The 20,953-nt window shown below is 37.4% G+C and overlaps 1 protein-coding gene and 1 long non-coding RNA gene across 3 annotated transcripts in view; one reads left to right on the forward strand and one right to left on the reverse strand.

Moving 5' to 3' along the window:
• UBTD2 (ubiquitin domain containing 2) overlaps window positions 1-20,953 on the reverse strand; it is a 64,025-nt gene that overhangs the window by 26,325 nt on the left and 16,747 nt on the right. The gene's annotated exons all lie outside the window — the stretch shown is intronic.
• On the forward strand, window positions 16,287-20,584 carry LOC147584193 (uncharacterized). Its single transcript, XR_015254561.1, has 2 exons — window positions 16,287-16,477; window positions 20,458-20,584. It is a non-coding gene; the product is annotated as an uncharacterized LOC147584193 (long non-coding RNA).

Below are 20,953 nucleotides of genomic sequence, written 5' to 3' on the forward strand. Positions count from 1 at the left end.
TTTTTAGGAATTGGTCATCAAATGTGCTATGATTTTAGCCAATACTATAAACCTTTATTTCTGAAAATACCTGGACACAGAAATGAGTCTCGCAGCTAAGAAGCTGTTTTTTTTTGAACCAAGTCAACCATTTTCAATTATGAAGGGAAAGATGTAAACTATGTATACTTAATTAGATTACATCTTATGCTCTGAAACTTTCAGATTTACCTGTTTCACACATCAATCTGACTCCTGATACCGAGAGAGATGCTCATTATCATTCATGTATCTGGGACTAAGTACAGTATTATGCTCTAACAATGAATTTAAAGACAGGACACAGTTCTTATTCCCTAAATTTCTGATTTAAATTACAGGCAATCAACCACATTAAGTTTATTCCATGGTTTAACATACAACAAAAGATTAATGAAGAAATCTAATTTTATTATTTCAGAAAATACACTTCTTTCCCCCATCAATCCACAGTTACTTTTTAAAACTTTGCCAAAAACTCACCTTCTGAGAAGCCTCTTTAAAAAAAAAATTTTTTTAATGTTTATTTTGAGAGAGATAGAGAGAGAAAGAGAGAGAGAGAGAGAGGGAGGGAGGGAGGGAGGGAGGGAGGGAGGGAGGGAGGGAGGGAGGGAGACACATAATCCAAAGCAGGCTCCAGGCTCTGAGCTGTCAGCACAGAGCCCGAACCAGGGCTCAAACCCAGGAACAGTGACATCGTGACCTGAGCAGAAATCAGACACCCGGGGGGAAGCCTCTTAATCACCCTCATCTACTTATCTTATCTTTCCTTATAACTATTCAACACTTCTTCCCACTCTGACAAACAGATCTAACATGCAGAAAACCCAAGAAAGGTCTGCTTCTCAGATCCAAATAGCAACATAATCTTAAATATTTAGTTTTACACAATTGAATGAATTTTGCACAAAATTCACTTTGACATTTTGATAAAAAACAATGATCTCCAAAATGAAGTATGTTGATAGTTATTTTCCTGCTTTTGGTTCCTCTCTTTTGGTTTCCTCCCTCTTGGTTTCCTGATTTAATACTGAAACTCTTCAAATGAATAAAGGAGAAGCCATAATGTATAAGGTAAACATCAAGATCCGACTCAAGTAATAATAGCTTTAACAGACTGAAAACTAGAGCATCAGTTTTGCTAACACAACAGCCTAAGGGAAAAGACTGAATATTTATTTTATTTTATTTTTTTTAAAATTTTTTTCAACGTTTTTATTTATTTTTGGGACAGAGAGAGACAGAGCATGAACGGGGGAGGGGCAGAGAGAGAGGGAGACACAGAATCGGAAACAGGCTCCAGGCTCCGAGCCATCAGCCCAGAGCCTGATGCGGGGCTCGAACTCACGGACCGCGAGATCGTGACCTGGCTGAAGTCGGACGCTTAACCGACTGCGCCACCCAGGCGCCCCAAGACTGAATATTTAAAGAGATCACCATCAAAGGACAAAATGTTGTTTAACAGAATTCTAAAAACTTGAAAGCAGCAAGGAATAGGATTGGGATAATGTTCCTATATTTAGATTGAGTCTGAAGATCATGAAAACTAAAGGGAAATTTTTGTTACTCCCAAGAGTTAAGAATAGATCCTACAGAACTCTTCCACAACAGATGGTGCTAGCCTAAAAGGATACTCGTATTTTATTCTCATGTAAATTTAGAACACGCTACACAAACACACACACACACAACATACATTCCCTTTACCTAAAGCAACTGTCAAAATAAAAATAGGGATATGGGGGTTAAAATCCTTAAACTAAGAGCATCAACATGGCCAACTGTCAAAACCATACCCATAAGTTCTCTAATATCTGAGAATCTAGATGTGGAAGAGACCTTAGATGGTACCAGCCAACCTTACTATTTGACAGGAAGGGAAATAAGACCTAAGGAGGTTAAACAACTTGCTCAAGATCAAAAAGAGCCAGAACTCGAACCCAGATGACTAGATTCAAAGTCCAGAGCTCTCTTTCCATTATAGCACTCCATGTCTCACTTGGGCTGAGAAATGTATTTTCTTTTACATACCAAATCAATTACAAGCTTCATTTAAAATAAAGCATGTGTTGAGTCGTTTTCTAGTGATCCATCTTTCACAGACTTATTTTAGGACCAATGGAATATCTCTGGAGAAAGAAAAAGTTAACTGAGCAGCACCAAATCCCCAACCTAATTCATTTCTTTGGAGATAACATGCTCACCAAAGAGGAATTCTATAATAAAGGAGAAGCTAATGCAGTTTTCTGGTCTGTCAGCTTCAACTTATAAGTACTCAGCATCTATAGCTGATTAGGCACTAAAGATCACATGTATACGTACTTATCTACGTAAGTTAAATATACCATTTTTAATGCTATCTTATAAAAAATAGAAACAAGAACTTTGACCATGCTTCCATCCTACAGTTTATAAAAATTAAGCAGTTAATTTTATAGATACAATATAAGATATAATTTTAAAGACATACATATAATTTCTAATGTTGTCTGAGCTAGCTTTATTGATGGGGAGAGGGGGAAAGTAAACATAATGACTTCCTGGCCTGTTTTTCAGAGTATAAATCCACTTACCAATGGCCTGAGCATACAAACAGGCAACAGGAATGCCAACTTAGAACAAAGTATGCCAAAGGACTTTTCTTAATGGGCGAGTCTTAATAAAAATGTTACAAAAGCATACATTAAATCCCACAAACGTACACGGAAAGCCCCAACTTTATTTGGAAGGCTAAAATTACATAAAATTGGAACTAAGAAAATGGTCGCTTAACAGAAGCCCACTGTACCTTCTAAAGTAATAAGTGCAATTTTCAGAGGATTCTACTGGGTAGGGGGGAATAGCTTTATCTAGAATTACAGTCTTTGGATTCTAGGGACTTTTACTTCTATTAATTTATGGGTAATCCTAGGGAGGGGAAGCACACATAAGTCAAGGATGCCCATCATCTCCACAACTATTTAACATTGTTTTGAAAGTGTTAGCGCAATCAGAACAAAGCAATCAAAAGCATAATAACCAGAAGGGAAGAAGTAAAACCATCTCTAATTGCAGTATGATTGGAAAATACAAGAAAATCAGTGCTAAAATTAAATAAGAAAAAATCAGTATGATAATGGGATATAAAATATAAGCCTTATATACATAAAATACCCAGCTAGAAGAGATAATGGAAGAAATGGTCCCATTTATAACAGTAATAGAAAGACAAAATATTTTGAATGCAACACCTGTTATCGGGATGCATTTTTTAAACTCCTGAAAGACCCCTAAGTAGACTAGACTTGAACAAAATGAAGACATCTCTTATACTTGGGATGTTAACATTATAAAGATGTCAATTCTTCCCAAGTTATCTACATTTAACATGTTTCCAATGAAAATAATTTAAAAAAAAAAAACTTCCTGAAGCTAGATGAGTGGATTTTTTTTAAAGTTTATTTATTTTGAGAGAGAGAGAGAGAGAGAGGCAGAGAGAGAAGGGAAGAGAGAATCCCAAGCAGGCTCCATGCTCAGTGCAGAGCCCAACATGGGGCTCCATCCCATGACCACAGGATCATGACCTGCAGAAATCAATAGTTGGATGCTCAACCAACTGAGCCACCGAGGTGCCCCAAAGTTGTGACAATTCAAATGATTCAGCTGTTAAAAGGGGGAGTGTGTGTGACTGTATAAACACATACACATATATACACAAAAGAGAAAAATGTAAATACAGCAAAATGTTAACTACTAAATTTACATGGGAAGTACACGAATATTCATCGTACTATTTTTTCATGCTTGAATATTTTCACAATAAAACCTTTTTGGTAAAAACTCAAACGGTGAGAAGCAGTTAAGACCTGAATTCAATATTTAAGGTACTTCAGTTCTGATCAGTTCTTGATACTCAATGTTATGTTTACATAACTGTTTGAGTTCCCCATGTTTGATTATAATAAAGGATCAGAGAACTCTAAGTTTATACCACACCAAGCAAATAATTCAGAAGCTAAATCTGTGCTACTCAAACTTCCAGTTTCAGAGTTCTATTTATATGTGTATGGCTTTTTGGCATATGCCTAATCCACTCTTATATATTCCCATGTCCAGGTTCCTGTGCCTATCCTTGAGAAAGAAAATAATAAAAAGCAGAAACCAAAGAAATTGAAAACAGAAAAAAAGAGAAAAATCATGAAGGCAAAAGCTGACTTAAAAACAAAATCAATAAATTGATAAACCTCTAGCCAGAATGACCAAGGGGGGGGAGGTGGTGACAAAAATTACAACATAAGAATGAAAGAGGTGGTATCATTAGAGATCCAGCAGATATTTAAGGGATAATGAAGGTGTATTTACTCAGGAAAAAAGGGATAACTTGACTAGCTCCATATGTACTAAAGATATTTTGTCTTTAAAAACTTCCTGACAAAGGAAACTCCAGGCCCAGATGGGATTACTGAATTCTACCAACACAAAGAAGAAATAATATGGAGCTCCTGGTGGCTCAGTCAGTTAAGCCTCCGACTTTGGCTCAGGTCATGATCTCATGTTTGTGGGTTTGGCCCCACATCGGGCTTTGCGCTGTCAGCATGGAACCTGCTTTGGATTCTCTATCTCCCTCTCTCTCTCTGTACCTCCCCTGCTCATGCTCTCTCTCTCTCTCAAAAATTAAACATTAAAAAAATAATAATAAAATAAAAAAAGAAATGATACTAATTACTCACACTTTCATAAAACAAAAGAGAAAGGAATACTCCCTAATTCAATTTATGGGGTCACAACTGCAAAAAATAAAATATAAAAAAACTATAAACAAGTATTCCTCATAAACACAGATGCAAAGATGAAATAAAGACCTTATCAGCCATATAAAGACTGAAAGATCTCGGGGTGCCTGGGTGGCTCAGTTAAGTGTCTGACTTTGGCTCAGGTCATGATCTCTCGGTTTGAGGGTTCGAGTCCCACGTCAGGCTTTGTGTTGACAGCTCAGAGCCCAGAGCTTGCTTCAGATTCTGTGTCTCCCCCTCTCTCTGCCCCTCTCCTGCTCACACTCTGTCTCTTTCTCAAATATAAACAAACATTTAAAAAAAAAAAAGACTAAAAGAATTTATCACCTACATACCTGTACCCAAATATTACAAAGTACTTTGGGCAGAAAGAAAATGGTAACAGATGGAAACCTAAATCTACACAAAGGAATGGGGACCATTACAAATGGTTAACTACATGGACAAATATAAAAGACATTGTAAGTTATTATTCAAACCTCCTTACAAAGTAATTGAGTGATGGGGTGCCAGGGTGGCTCAGTAGGTTGAGTGTCCCAACTCTTGATTTCAGCTCAAGTTATTATCTCAAAGTTTGTGGGATCAAGCCCAGTGTCAGTGGGGAGCCTATTTGGGATCCTCTCTCTCCCTCTCTCTGCTCTTCCTCTCCTCATGCTCTCTCTCAAAATAAATACATAAGCTTAAAAAAAAATTGAGTGCTATCACCAGAAAAGATAGAGTAAGAACTTCTTTTTTTTTTTTTTAATATTTATTTTGTGTGTGTGCAAGAGTGAGACAGACAGACAGACAGACAGAATCCAAAGCAAGGCTCCAGGCTCTGAGTTGTCAGCAAAGAGCCAAACACAGGGCTCCAAACCCACAGACTGTGAGATTATGATCTGAGCCAAAGTTGGGACACTTAACCAACTGAGCCACCCAGGTGCCCCAAGGACTTCTGAAAATCTTCTCTATAAATGTAATGAGAACATTGGCAAAAATTGTCAAAATAAACTTCAGAAATTTGGAAATTAACCAAAGACCTCTTACAATCCAGGGAGGATTTACTCCTTATTCAAGAAAAAGTGCTGAATTTTGGTAAAAACCATGAGTATTGTGGTATTTTAACATGCCTTGATCAATTCCCCTCTCCCCAGCTCCAAGGCAGACTTGAGAACCAACAGACAGCAATCACAGTGAAAGCCACCAGCCCCACAGCCAAGGGAGGGGTCTACTGGGGTTGGAGCTCTTTAAAAGCCCCAATCCCAAACAAACAAACAAACAAACAAACAAACAAACAAACAGTCATTTTTGGCCTATGTGGAAGTTCTCTGGGAAATATCACTCATAGGGCTTCTCTTTATTTGACCTAACTTACAGCTCTCCCAGGATGAACAGCCTTTTCCTGGGGCATTTGTCAAAAACTATAAGCAGAAATTGTTTAACACTGCACCTGCAAGAGGCAGTGAAACATTTGGGGCAAGCAAGAAGGTAATCAAAGCTGGGGAATGAGATGTCCAGAAAAACTGACGTATTTCTGGGAATCTAAAAGGCTGTTCATGCATAGAACTGTGCATATTCAGGGACTGTGTACATGTTTAGGAAAGACAAGAGAATATCCTAAGGTCTTATTTCTGATTGATATTGAGGCTCTGTACAAGTAGGAAATAAGGGCTAAGGTACAGCAGTACCAATATGAGCCCCAATATGTGAGCCCCAATATGAACACAGAGCCATGTAGCAAAGAATAGGACAATTATTGATTCTGCACTTTTAAGGAAATATGTAAACAACCATTAGCTCACCACTAAACTAAGCAGAGACTTCAGTGGCCATACCTAACAAAGAATACAAACTTTACAGAATTAGTTCAGTAAAGTCAGTAAAAAAACAAAAAAACAGTAATAATAACAAACCCTGAGGGAGAGAGAATTTGAAATCAAGGGTTGTCATGTAGTATCTTAAATGTTCAGTTTTCAACCAAAAAAATTATGAGACATGCAAAGAATGTATGGTCCACACACAGGGGAGGGGGCAGCAGATAAAAGAAACTGTCACTGAGAAAGTCCAGACATTGGACTTACAAGACAAAGAATTTAAGCTATCTTAAATATGTTCAAAGAACTAAAGAAAACCATGTGTAAAGAACTAGAAGAATGAGAGTAAGTCTTAATAAAGAGAAATTATTTTTTGGAGTATAGTTGACACACAATATTACATTAGTTTCAGGTGCACAATACTGATTCAACATCTCTATTCCTTATGCTATGCTCACCACAAATGTTAGCTACATTCGTCACCACACAACACTATTACAATATCATTGACTGTATTCCCTATGCTGTGCATTTCTGTGACTTATTCATTCCATAATTGGAAGCCTGTAGCTCCCACTTGCCTTTATCCATTTTGCTTCCTCCACCCCCCCCCCAAGAGATAGAAATTATTTTTAAAATGATGAAGTTGAAAGTGCAATAACAGGGACACTTGGGTGGCTCAGTCAGTTAAACGTCCGACTTCAGCTCAGGTCATGATCTTGCAGTTCATGGGTTCAAGCCCCACGTCAAGCTCTGTGCTGACAGCTCAGAGCCTGCAGCCTGCTTCGGATTCTGTGTTTCCCTTCCCTCTCTCTCTGCCCCTTTCCTGGTCATGCTCTCTCAAAAATAAGTAAAAGTTGAAAGAAAGAACAAAAGGAAGGAAGGAAGGAAGGAAGGAAGGAAGGAAGGAAGGAAGGAAGGAAGGAAAGAAGGAAGAGCAATAACAATGAAAAAGAAGTCACTGGAGAGACTTAATAACAGATTTGAGCAGGCGGAAGAATCAGTGAACATGAAGATAGGTCCTTTAAGCTGATCTACTCTGAGGAACATTTAAAAAAAAAAAAAAAAACAAAGAAAATGAGCAAAATCTCAAGAGATCCTGATAAGGGTGTAACCATCAAGATTACCAATACACATACACATAATATGAGTACTAGAAGGAGAGAGAAGGGGCACCTGGGTGGCTCAGCTGTTTCAGTGTCCAACTCCTGATTTCACCTCAGGTCACAATCTTGGAGTTTGTGAGATCAAGCCTCATGTGGGACTCTGCACTGACAGCATGGAGCCTGCTTGGGATTCTCTCTCTGCCACTCTCTTGTGCTCGCACACTATCTCTCTCTCTCTCTCTCTCTCTCTCTCTCTCTCAAATAAACATTAAAACAAAGAAGAGGAAGAAGAACAAGAGAGAAAAAGGTACAACGAGTATTGGAAAAATAATGGCCCCAAACTTCTTATATATGATGAAATACATTGATCTATATACGCAAGAGATCCCTACCTAGACATATAATAAAACAGTCAAAAGCCAAATACAGAGATCTTTTTAAAAAATATTTTATTTTTATTTAAGTAATCTCTACACCCAAGGTGGGGTCCTAACTCATGACCCTGAAATCAAGAGTCTCATGCTTTTCCCACTGAGCCTCCCAGGTGCCCCACATATAGTACTTATTGTTGTTGTTCTTTTTTTTTTTAATGTTTTTATTTATTTTTGAGACAGAGCATGAGCAGGGGAGGGGCAAAGAGAGAGGGAGACACAGAATCCGAAGCAGGCTCCAGGCTCTGAGCTGTCAGCACAGAGCCCGACACAGGGCTCGAACTCACAGACCACGAGATCATGACCTGAGCCAGTCGGAGACTTAACCGACTAAGCCACCCAGGCGCCCCTGTTTTCTTTTTTAAGTTTATTTATTTTCAGAGAGAGGAAGCATGAGTGGGGGAGTGGCAGAGAGAGGGGGAGAGAGAGAATCCCAAGCAGGCTCTACACTGTCAGTGCAGAGCCTGATATGGGGCTCAAACTCTGGAAACGTGAGGTCATGACCTGGGCTGAAAACAAGAGTTGGATGCTTAACCAACTAAGCCACCCAGGAGCCCCCAAAGAGAAGATCTTTAAAGAACAAGAAGGAACTCTCACATACAAGACATCCCCAAAAAGTTTAACAACTGATTTCTCATCAGAAGCCACAGAGGACAGAAGGCAGTGAGATGGATATTCAAAATAATGAAAAGAAGAGTGTGTTAACCAAGAATTCTATATCCACCAAAAAGTATCTTTGAAAATTATGGAGAAAGTAAAATATGCCCAGATAAACAAAAGCTGAGAGGTTTTGTTGCTAGCAGACTAGCTCTGCAAAAAAAACCCCAAAAAACAAAACAAAACAAAACAAAAAAAACAACTATAGGAAGTCCTTCAGGCTGGAACAAAATGATATTCGACAGTAATGTGAATATACATTTAGAAATAAAAAAAAATCAGTAAAGGTAAATTTACATATGCAAATTTACTCAGTTCAGTATAAAACCCAGCAAATACAGATTTTTCACTTGAAATTGTTTCTTCTTATTTGATCTAAAGGACATGTGTATAAAGCAATAATTATAAATCTGTGTTCATGAGCATACAATGTACAATAAAACCTTGATTTGCAAGCATAATTCATTCCAGAAACATACTTGTAATCCAAAGCGCTTGTATATCAAAGCAAATTTCCCCATAAGAAATAATGGAAACTCAGATGATTTGTTCCACAATGGAAAAATATTCATAAAAAAATGATTACAATACTGTATTATACAAAATAATAAAGAAAATACAAAATATAAAGAAAAATAAGTAAATTAACCTGCACTTACCTTTGAAAACCTTTGTGGCTGATGTGAGGGAAACAAGAGTAAGGAGAGTTATTGTGTAGGACAACTCTCACTATCACTAACAGAATCCCTGCTATCACCTCAACAGAATCTTTTTCTGCATGCAGACCACTATATATACTCACACAGATGTTGACTACAGTACAGTAGTAATAAATTCTTGTTATATACTGTATTTAATGTAACTGGCAATAATGCAGCAGAGGAAAAGGGCCTCTATCTGCAGACAGCCTGATCTAGAATGGAGCAAAGCATTCCTAAGCTTACTCTTGCACAGAAAAGCAAAGGACTGTCCATAGGTGCTTTGAAGTGACAAAAATTACACTAATGTCAGTTGTGGGCACCTTCCAACATTCTGGAAAATCACAGATTTCTGCCAAACACCACAGCCTGAGTCCAAGCAACCAAGCATGAGAGATGATCACCCCCAATCCCACACACACACACACACAGAGAGAGAGAGAGAGAGAGAGAGAGAGAGAGAGAGAGAGAGAGAAAAGAACCACTGGCTCATTTGTCATCATGTGACATTTGGTGCCAGGTACTACTCGTATTGCAAGACACTGCTCGCTTATCAAGTTAAAATTTATTAGAAATGTTTGCTCATCTTGTGGAACACTTGCAGAACAAGGAAGTCGCAATTCAAGGTTTTATTATATAAAGATGTAATTTGTATGTTAACAAGAGCACAAAGGAGGGAGGGGAAGGAGCTTTGTACAAGTTTTTATGTGCTACTGAAATTACATTGCTTTCAATTAGATTGTTATAAATTGTTAATTATAATCTCCAGAGCAACCACTAGGAAAACGATGCAAAAATATATAGCAAAAGAAATGACAAAGAAATTAAAATGATACACTAGAAAAATATCTATTTAACACTAAATAAACCATTAATAGACAGACAGAAGAAAAAAGGAATACAACATATAGCAACCCCCCCAGAAAATGGCAAATATAAATTCTATTTTACTAGTATTAACATGAAATATAAATATTAAGCATTCTAATCGAAATGTTGAAATTTACAAAAGCTCCTGGCCAGCTCAGTCACAGAGCATGCAACTCTTGAACATGGGGTCGCAGGTTCTAGCCCCTTGTTGGGCATGGAGGTTACTTAAAAAAAATTTTTTTAATCTTAAAAAAATGTTGAAATTTACAAAATTGGACCAAAAAACCATCATTCAACTATATGCTACCACAAGATACACTTTAGAATGAAAAACACATTTAAGTTGAAAGCAAAAAATGGAAAAAAAATATACCACTCAGGGAGTCACCAAAAGAGAGCTGGCATGACTAGGTTTGTATCAGACAAAACAGACTTTAACACAAACATTTTTACTAAAGACAAAGAAGGACATTTTATAATAAACAGGTCAATTTATCAGGAAAATATAACAATTATAAACATGTATGTACTTAACACCAAGAGTCCCAGAATATATGAAGGAAATAACCGACAGAATTGAAGGGATAAAGTTCTACAGTAATAGTTGGAAATTATAATACTCCATTTTCAATAACGAATAGAATAGCCAAAGAGAAGACTTGAACAATATCATAAACCAAGTAAACCTAACAGATTGATATATAGAACATTTCACCAACAACAGCAAAAATACGTATCTGTCTTAAGTGCACGTGGAAATTCTCCAGGACAGACTAATAAATTAGGCCAGAAAACCAGTCTCAATAAACTTCAGACTGAAATCATACAACATATAGTCTCTGACCATAATGGAATAAAGGTGGAAACCAATAAAAAAGACAACTGGAAAAGTCACAAATATATAATATGGAAATTAAACAACACACTCATATCCAATGGATCAATTAAGAAATCACAAGGAAATGAGAAAAGACGAATGAAAACAAAAACACAAAATATAAAAACTCGCAAGATACAGCAAAAGCAATATTCACAGGGGAATTCAGAACTAGAAATGTTTACATTTAAAAAGAAGAAAACTCTCAATCAATAACCTAACTACACACCTTAAGGAACCATAAACCCAAAACTAGCAGAAGCAAGGTAATAATAAAGATTAGAGCAGAGGTAAATAAAATACAGAACAGAGAAACAACAGAGTTTCAACAAAACCAAAAACTAGTCCTTTGAAAAGACCAACAAAATTGTCAAATTTGTAGCTTGACTAAGAATAAAAAAGACACAAGTAACTAAAATCAGAAACAAAAGTACAGATATTATGGCTAAATTTACAGGAATAAAAAAAGATTATAATACTAGAATACTATGTGGTACACCAGCAGATTAAACAACTTAGATGAAATGGACAAGTTCTCAGAAATAAATAATCAAAACTGATTTAAGAAGAGAGGTTGGGAATGCAAGCTGGTGCAGCTACTCTGGAAAACAGTATGGAGATTCCTCAAAAAACTAAAAATAAAACTACCCTACAACCCAGCAATTGCACTACTAGGCATTTATCCATGGGATACAGGTGTGCTGTTTCGAAGGGACACATGCACCCCCATGTTTATAGCAGCACTATCAACAATAGCCAAATTATGGAAAGAGCCCAAATGTCCATCAATGGATGAGTGGATAAAGAAGATGTGGTATATGTATATACAATGGAGTATTACTCGGCAATCAAAAAGAATGAAATTTTGCCATTTGCAACTACGTGGATGGAACTGGAGGGTATTATGCTAAGTGAAATTAATCAGAGAAAGACAAAAATCATCTGACTTCACTCATATGAGGACTTTAAGAGACAAAACAGATGAACAGAAGGGAAGGGAAACAAAAATGATATAAAAACAGGGAGGGGACAAAACAGAAGAGACTCATAAATAAGGAGAACAAACTGAGGGTTACTGGAGGGGTTGTGAGAGGGGAGTGGGATAAATGGGTAAGGGGCACTAAGGAATCTAACTCCTGAAATCATTTTTGTGCTATATGCTAACTAATTTGGATGTAAATTAAAAAAAAAAAACAAATAAATAAAATTTAAAAAAAGAATAAGTTTTTAGTATGCTAGGCCATGGCTACATTTTTCTAGAGTGTCTCCTGAGGCAGAGGAAATAAAAACAAAATTAAACTATTGGGGCTACATCAAAATAAATTGCTCCTGCTCAGCGATGGAAACAATCAACAAAACTGAAAAGCAACTTACTAAATGGGAGAAGATATCTGCAAATGACATAGCTGATAAACGGTTAGTACCCAAAATATATGAAGAAATTATACAACTCAACAGCCAGAAAACAATACAGTATACAAATGGGCCCAAGTCACAAACAGACATTTCCAAGAAGAAGACATTCAGATGGCCAACAGACACATGAAAAGATGCTCAACATGACTCATGATCAGGGAAATGCAAATCAAAACTACCATGTGATATCACCTTACACCTGTCAGAACGGCTAAAATCAATAAGAAAAAAACTAATGTTGGTGAGGATGTGGAAAAAAAGGAACCCTCATGCACTTTTGCTGGGAATGCAGATTGCTAATGCCATTTTGAAAAACAGTATGGAATTTCCTCAGATAATTGAAAATAGAACTAATTTGTGATGCAGCAATTGGACTAATGGGTACTTACCCAAAGAATACAAAAGAAAAAAAAAAAAAAACTACTTCTACAGGATATATGCACCCCTGTGGGGGATAAGCTTAGGAATCCCCTGAGTATACACCAATGGGTTAACAAGACACAAAGAAATACAAAGTCAGTATAATGCTCACACCCGAGTTTGGGTAAACCAGATTGTCACTCCAAGAATAGGGGGGTGCAAAGACACCCCAAGAATAGGGAGGCACAAAGGTGCCAGGAATAGGGAGGTGCAAAGCACCCCAACATATAGAGGGGTTGCTGAGCCCCCAAAAATAGAGAGAGAGGCAAAGGCCTGAAATAGAAATGGCGGACAGGAATAACAAGATTAGATATTCAAGGTGAAAGCACCCCATAGCAGAAAGCTGCTTCCATAGGAGATTGGGGCCAGGTTAGGTAAAAATTGGTGAATTGGACTTTGGACCACTGCGCTGCAGGCAAAGCAGCCCAGAGCTGAGATGGTTAACAAAAGAAAAGGTGGCATATTAACCCTGAGGTTATTCCCCCTATCTGTCTCATCCCCGAGGCTGGCAAAGATAAACAGGTGCGCGCCTCCTATCTGCTGTTAACAACCATCTACCCATCTGCCTGGTGCCTGGATTTTGTTTTATATTGACCCAAACCCCAAACACTGTATATCTTTAAAATCCCCTTTTCCCCCTCACATCCACAAGTTAATGTTCCTAGTTTATCTCTTTATACACGCCTATCACATTTGCAAGCCTTCTGGTCTGAATAAATACAGGGCAAGGACCCTTATTTGGGGCTCTTGTCTTTTTCCTGGTAAAAAAAAAAAAAAAAAGAAGAAGAGAGGCACCTGGCTGGCTCAGTCAGCTGCATGTGACTCTTGATCTCGAGGGTTGTGGGTTTAAGCCCCACATTAAAAATTTTTCAAAAAAAAAAAAAAAAAAGAAGAAGAAGATGGCTCAACTGGTTAAGTGACTCTTGATTTCGGCTCAGGTCATGATTTCACAGTTTGTGAGTTCGAGCACTGCATCAGGCTCTGTGCTGACAGCACAGAAGCTGCTTGGGATTCTCTCTTTCAAAACAAGTAAACTTAAAAAAAAAAAAAAGAAAACTTAAAAAAAAAGTGTGTATCTAACTTAAACTTCAGAGGACAGAAATTTTGTTAGTAATTTTGTTTTAAAGTTTATTTATTTTGTGAGAGAATGAGAGAGAGGAACATGCTCCCAAGTGTGAGTGGGGGAGGGGCAGAGTGAGGGAGAGAATCCTAAACAGGGAACCGACGCAGAGGTGGATCCCACAAAGGGTGAAATCATGACATGAGCCAAAATCAAGAGTTGGACGCTTACTTGGCTTAACTGATTGAGACACCCAGCCACCTCTTTTGTCAGTATTTTTACCCTTAAGCTAAAGACATAAAGAACTGTAAACAATTCCAGTTGGTAGTTTTGTTTTTCACAATAAAATGAATTAGCAATTCCAAAAGTACATATTCTAAGATTGAGTAAATAAATAAATATATTGTGGAAACGGAGAGCCAAATTTTTCACTGTGAGAAATACAATTGTAAATATAGGCAGGGGAATGCTAGATATCATTATGAACTCACTGTTTTTAATACATAAAAAGATAGAGATGTGTGTTATACACACGTATGTCACTTATATTTAGAGATATATCTGTATCTATACCTATATATCTACATATTTATTATCTATCCTAACTCTTTTCACTGAGAGAATCTAGAAGCAATGCCACTCCAATAGTACCAAATACACCTGGAATCTAGATCCTGGCTTCCAAATATCATTCTCCACTAAAAGGAACCAGGGATCCCTGGCTGATTACAGGGCTGTGACAGGTAAAAATACAAGATGAGCCTGAAACATCTTGTTATACCAGAAAACAAATATACTACCAAACAATACTAGAAAACAAATAAGTGCTCAACAAATAATCAAGCCATGTCAAAGGAAAAGAGGCCAGCTTGGAAGAGCTCCCACTGGCCAATATGGTACCATTTAAGCATCAAAATAAATGACAATGGTAACAGATTATACCTCATGGAATAAAATAGAAAACCCTTAGTACATTACTGTACGAATACAATAAGTAAATGAATGCAGAAGAGGGCTCTTTTTTACATTAAATTTAATAATTAAAAGAAGTGATGAAATTAGAAAAAAATCACCATTTGACAACCACCATAATTGTTTGAGACAAGAATTATCAATGGATGCTAAAACTAATACCTGCTTGATAACAAAATATTTACATATACTCAATCTTCCTACTACTTTTTTTTCTCCCTACTAGATTATTATTTGTATAGGGAAAAAGTTAACTTTACAGTGAAGAAATATGGCTAGCACCAGAACGGATCAAAATCGACATCACCCATAATGGAAAAAGAGACATTATGTGACTCCTGACATCATGCACTAGGAAGGACACAATCTCTGTGGTATTACCTAATCATGAGGTATCCAAGCATGAGGAAACATCAGAAAATTCAAATTGATGGAACACTCTGCCTGTACATTTGAAATGTACATAACTGTCCTGTATGTACATTTCAAAATACCAAGGTCATGAAAGATAAAGTCTCCTTTCTTTATCTGCTCCAGATTAAAGTAGACTAAAGAGATATGACAACCGAAACACAATGCATGATCCTGGGTGATTTTCTTTGAATACTAGGGAAGACAATGGTGAAACTGAATAAAGTCTACAGAGCAAATATTAACATGATATCAATATTAATGTCATGATTTTGATCATTATATTGTGGTTAAATAAGAGAATGTCCTTGCTCTTAGGAAATATATACTAAAGTATTTTTGGGTAAAAAGATTTCCTGTCTCCAACTTAATCATATGGTTAAAGAAAAGTATTTACACACATGTAGGTATATACAAAGAAACAATATTATAAACGACAAAATAACATTTAGGGAAATCTGGATGAAGGGTATACAGAATTTCTTCCTACCATTTTTGCAACTTTCTGTAAATCTGAGATTATTTTTAAAATAAAGTAAAACAAACAAAAAAGATCTGTGACTCTGGTAATCCCCTGGATACAGATTTGGATTGGGGAGAGCAACCATTGTATTAACCTAGACCTCAACAGGCCCCAAAGACCCAGGGCAATGTAAAGGTGTTGACTGTGTCTGGATGGAGTTAGACTCTTAGAGACTTTCCCTGACCAACTCAAATTCTTCAGGAATTTGCAGGAATGCTCCTGTATGCATTTAGAAGACCCTGCAGGGAATGACTCCTATCACTCTGATTGTTACATCACGGTTAAAGAAGGTAGCAGTTTGCCACATAATGCTGCTTTTCTCAGAAACAGTCAGTCAACAGAGAATGATTACCATGGCCCAGCCACTGTGTAGAGTGCTATCCATATACTGTCCTACTGAATGTTCAACTCCAGTATAATCTCCATCTTAAAATGAGAAAACAAACTTAAAAGGTTAAATACCTAGGTGGGGAGGAGGAGAAGGGAGATGACAAAAATAAAATAAGTTTAATTGGATAGTTAAAGATTTAATGAAGTAGTATTTCTCTGACACACAATTAGAACATTGCCCAGCATATTAAAAAAAAAAAACAATACCTAAATGTCTGTTAAATTAATAAAAATAAATGGGGTGCCTGGGTGGCGCAGTCGGTTAAGCGTCCGACTTCAGCCAGGTCACGATCTCGCGGTCCGTGAGTTCGAGCCCCGCGTCAGGCTCTGGGCTGATGGCTCAGAGCCTGGAGCCTGTTTCCGATTCTGTGTCTCCCTCTCTCTCTGCCCCTCCCCCGTTCATGCTCGGTCTCTCTCTGTCCCAAAAATAAATAAACGTTGAAAAAAAAATTTTTTTAAATAAATAAATAAAATCAATCAATCAATCAATCAATCAATAAATAAAAAATGTCCCAAAGATCATCAAACTAATGGTACGGCTGGGACTCAACCCCAGATTGACTGACTCCAGGGTTCATATTCTTAAGCCACTAGGACTATACTACCTCATGGCTTTAAGAGTTACTGGATTAATGTTCAACGTGGTCCTAGACTTTCACCTACCCTCCCAAAGTGAACCCACATGATAATCAATCCATCTATAAGGTTGCAGGGCTCCATGAGGTTAAAGGTGTAAACCAGAGCTTAGGATGGCATAGCAAGTTGGCATGGATTTTAAGTGCCCAAACTATACACTATTTCCCAGACAGCACATACCAATTACCCAAAGCATGTTGGTGTCTGTCCCAGCCAGTGATCCATCAGACTCTATTCGGGGCGGGAGGGTCTCCATTTTCAATCCGAAAAGTTTCCTTTGCTTGAGAAATTGTTGGGCAAAAATGTGGGTAAATGCACTTCGCTTGAATTGTATTCATTTGCCAAGTCCTTTGGTTTTAAGTACAATCAAAGCCCGCTTAATTTTAAGAACAGGTAAGAATCAAAGAGTACGTTCAACAGATCCACGGAACATAATGGGATTTTGGCTTGTCCAAGATTTTGCCACAAAATCTGTAAAGCAGAACCGGGACTCAATCATCAAATTCTCTACCTCTCCACCAAGTTATAAGAAAGTGATGGGTGATGGAAACAATCAAAGTAACAGGAAAACTACTAGAAACTGTATTGTTTTGGGGTTAGATTCATGGGAAGAGATAGATCTTGAATGTCACTTAATTATTTTAAATTGCATCTATAGCTATGTCCATTACAAAACTCCAAGCTTTACTTTTAGCTTATTTAACTGCACTGTTCAGAAGGATGTAATGTCCTAAGAAATACTGTATTCTCACAAACTGCCCACATAAACGCCTTGGGTAACTTGCCCAATTACAGCAGCGTATTCCCTTTGCTCTAGTTTATAGTGCATTTCCTCAGATTAAGTCGTGGGATGCGCATCTCGCACATCATTGTGGTGACTCTACAAAACAGACAGTGAGGTCAGGTCAATTTTAGAAAAAATACGGATAAACCCTCCCAAAATGAAAAGCTAACAATGACATTTCTGTTATATCCCAGAACATCATAAAGTCAAACTCTAGAAGTCATAACTGCTCTAGAAGCATAGCTGAATGACTTTAAAAAGCACTTCACATTCCTCTGAATATACGACCTGATTTTTGTGCTTACTCTCCCTCTCTTTTATACATACAGCACACAACCTGAGCATGAAAGAATGTACACCAAAATATTTGTTAGGTGTTAAGATAAATGTAACTTACTTTTTCTTAAATAAACTTTTTTTTTTAACTTTATTTTGAGAGAGCGTGTACATGCAGGGGAGGAGAGGGAGGGAGAGAGAGAGAGAGTGAGAGAGGGGGAGAGAGAGAGAGAGAGAATATCCCACGCAGGCTCCTCACTGTCAGTGCAGAGTCTGATGCAGGGCTCGAAATTACAAACCACAACACCATGACCTGAGCCGAAGTCAGATGCTTAACTGACTCAGCCACCCAAGGAGCCCCTTAAATACGCTTTTTGACTTAAAAAATTTTTTTGCAAAGAGTGGGTTTTTTTAAATGTTTATTTTAGAGAGGGAGGGAGGGAGAGAGCACACGCATGTGCGCGTGTTGGGGAGGGGCAAAGAGAGAAGGACACACAGAAACCTAAGCAGGCTCCAGGCTCTGAACTGTCAGCACACAGCCTGATGCGGGGCTCGAACTCACAAACTGTGAGATCATGACTTGAGCTGAAGTCAGATGCTTAACCGACTGAGCCACCCAGGCGCCCCACAAAGAGTTCTTAAAAAGTTTTTTAAATAACCATAAATATATACAGAAAGAAAAAATTAGTCCTAAACAAGTCCTCCTGTAAAACATAAGAAGACTATATATAAGAATATACCAAAAAAGAGTATATACATATATATTTTTTCTATGTGTATATATATTTTATGTATATTATATATAATGTGTGTGTGCGTGTGCGCACATGCGTGCAAAAGCTTCAATTACTCTTTCTTACCTAGAAAGCAAAGTGATCCAGGTTTGATTTAGTTTAGTAACGTTATAAGTAGCTTTTAGACTGTATCAGGAGTAAATGCAAAGATATCATTAGTCAATACTTTCCAACTCATTAAAATTGTATAACATTTTCCCTCAAGACTTTGGTACAAAAATAACTTGCCAACGTGTTTTATACCACCTATTATTAAATAAGAACTATTTTTCAATGGAAACTGAATTTTATTCTACATCTTAATTTTCTTTAATCTCCCTTGATGTTTCATCTGAGAACTTCTTTTTCTTCCCTCTTTAATAAATGTTGGAACTGGAGTGCCTGGGTGGCTCAGTCGGTTAAGCGTCCGACTTCAGCTCAGATCATGATCTCACGGTTTGTGAGTTCAAGCCCCACATCAGGCTCTGTGCTGACAGCTTAGAGCCTGGAGCCTGTTTCGAATTCTGTGTCTCCCTGTCTCTCTGCTCCTTTCCCGCTCATGCTCTGTCTCTCCCTCTCCTTCAAAAATAAATAAAAACATTAAAAAAATAATAAGAAAATAATAACAAACGGTGGAAGTTTGGGGTGCTTGGGTGACTCAGTCGGTTGAGCATCCGACTTCAGCTCAGGTCATGAATGATCTCACGGTTCGTGAGTTCAGGCCCCACATCAGGCTCTGTGCTGACAGCTTGGAGCCTGGAGCCTGCTTCAGATTCTGTGTGTGTCTCTCTCTTTCTGCTTCTCCCCCACTCACGCTCTGTCTCTATCTCAAAAATGAATAAACATTAAAAAAAATTTTTTTTAGTAAAAAAATGTGGAACTTCTCACACTTTTCGTATTTAGGCTTTTAGTATTCATCCTTATTCTAAACTGAAAAACCTACCTTTACCATTCAAATGTAGTTCTGTCCCTGTTTATTATTCCCTTCTTAAAATGCTTAGGAATCAATTGTTCCAGAAAAAAAAGTTAAATGTTTGTCAGTCATTTGTTTGCCCTAGGCAGTTACATTATAATTTCTAGTCAGTATATTTAGTGTTGGTATATAGAAAATAAAAATACAAGCCAAGAACCTATTTTCAACCCCATGACAGATCCAGTGCAAAAAGATACTCTCCTTGCTTCCAAGGGTATATTACATTTCATTCAATAACAGATAAGCAACTCTCCCCATTCTCAGAGCTCTTGTTACAGGCTGAAGTGTCTTATTCAATGTTCATTCCAGAGTACTAGGTATCATTTTATTGTTTCTCCCTTTTCATTATGTCCTATTTATATGTAGTAGCACACATCTCAATTTTTCACTTCAAAATTATGAGACTTTATAAACTACTCTGAGTCATTTAGGAAGACACAGCTACCCACAACATGATGCAACCATCACAAACTCAGAGAAGCAAAAGCCAAATTCACAGAAGGGTGTGTTCAATAGGTCCTGTGTGTTAATTTTTGGCAACACATCAATGATTAAAGGTCCAAAGGCTTTTTAATCATCAAGTTAAAATTCTTATTTTCAGGGTAACTGAAGTTCAAGGCAGAAATGTATTGAGGACTGCCAGAAAAAGCACAAGCTACTATAATGAAACTACATTATGGGACCAACATAGTTTTCACCTCCTCCTTCAGAGCAAGACATATTCAGGAGATGGATGGTCTCTGTTCCCTTTCTCAGCTATAAAACTAGAAGATAGTTCCAATGATTCATATGCTGACATTTTAAGTACAAACACTAATTCACTTCTGGGTTCCAATCCCCATCCTTTAACTGCTGGATATACCAATTAGAAAGAACTTTCATGTAACCTCCTTCAACTCACCCCTTGGAGTGATCACCACTTTAGGATCTGAGACCGATTTTCTAATACTTCTATACTAAGGGTAATTTCAGAGGACAGGCCTAGAAAAACTTTATTAAGCTTTCTTCAGATTAGACAAATCCTTCTTTTCTTTGTACTTTCAGAAACTCAAGGAAACTTGTTCCCCCACACAGTTCAACTGCGAAGTTCAAGGTCA

Source organism: Puma concolor, chromosome A1 (assembly GCF_028749965.1).
Source record: "Puma concolor isolate L17-30 chromosome A1, mPumCon1.1.hap2, whole genome shotgun sequence".
Lineage (NCBI taxonomy): Eukaryota > Metazoa > Chordata > Mammalia > Carnivora > Felidae > Puma > Puma concolor.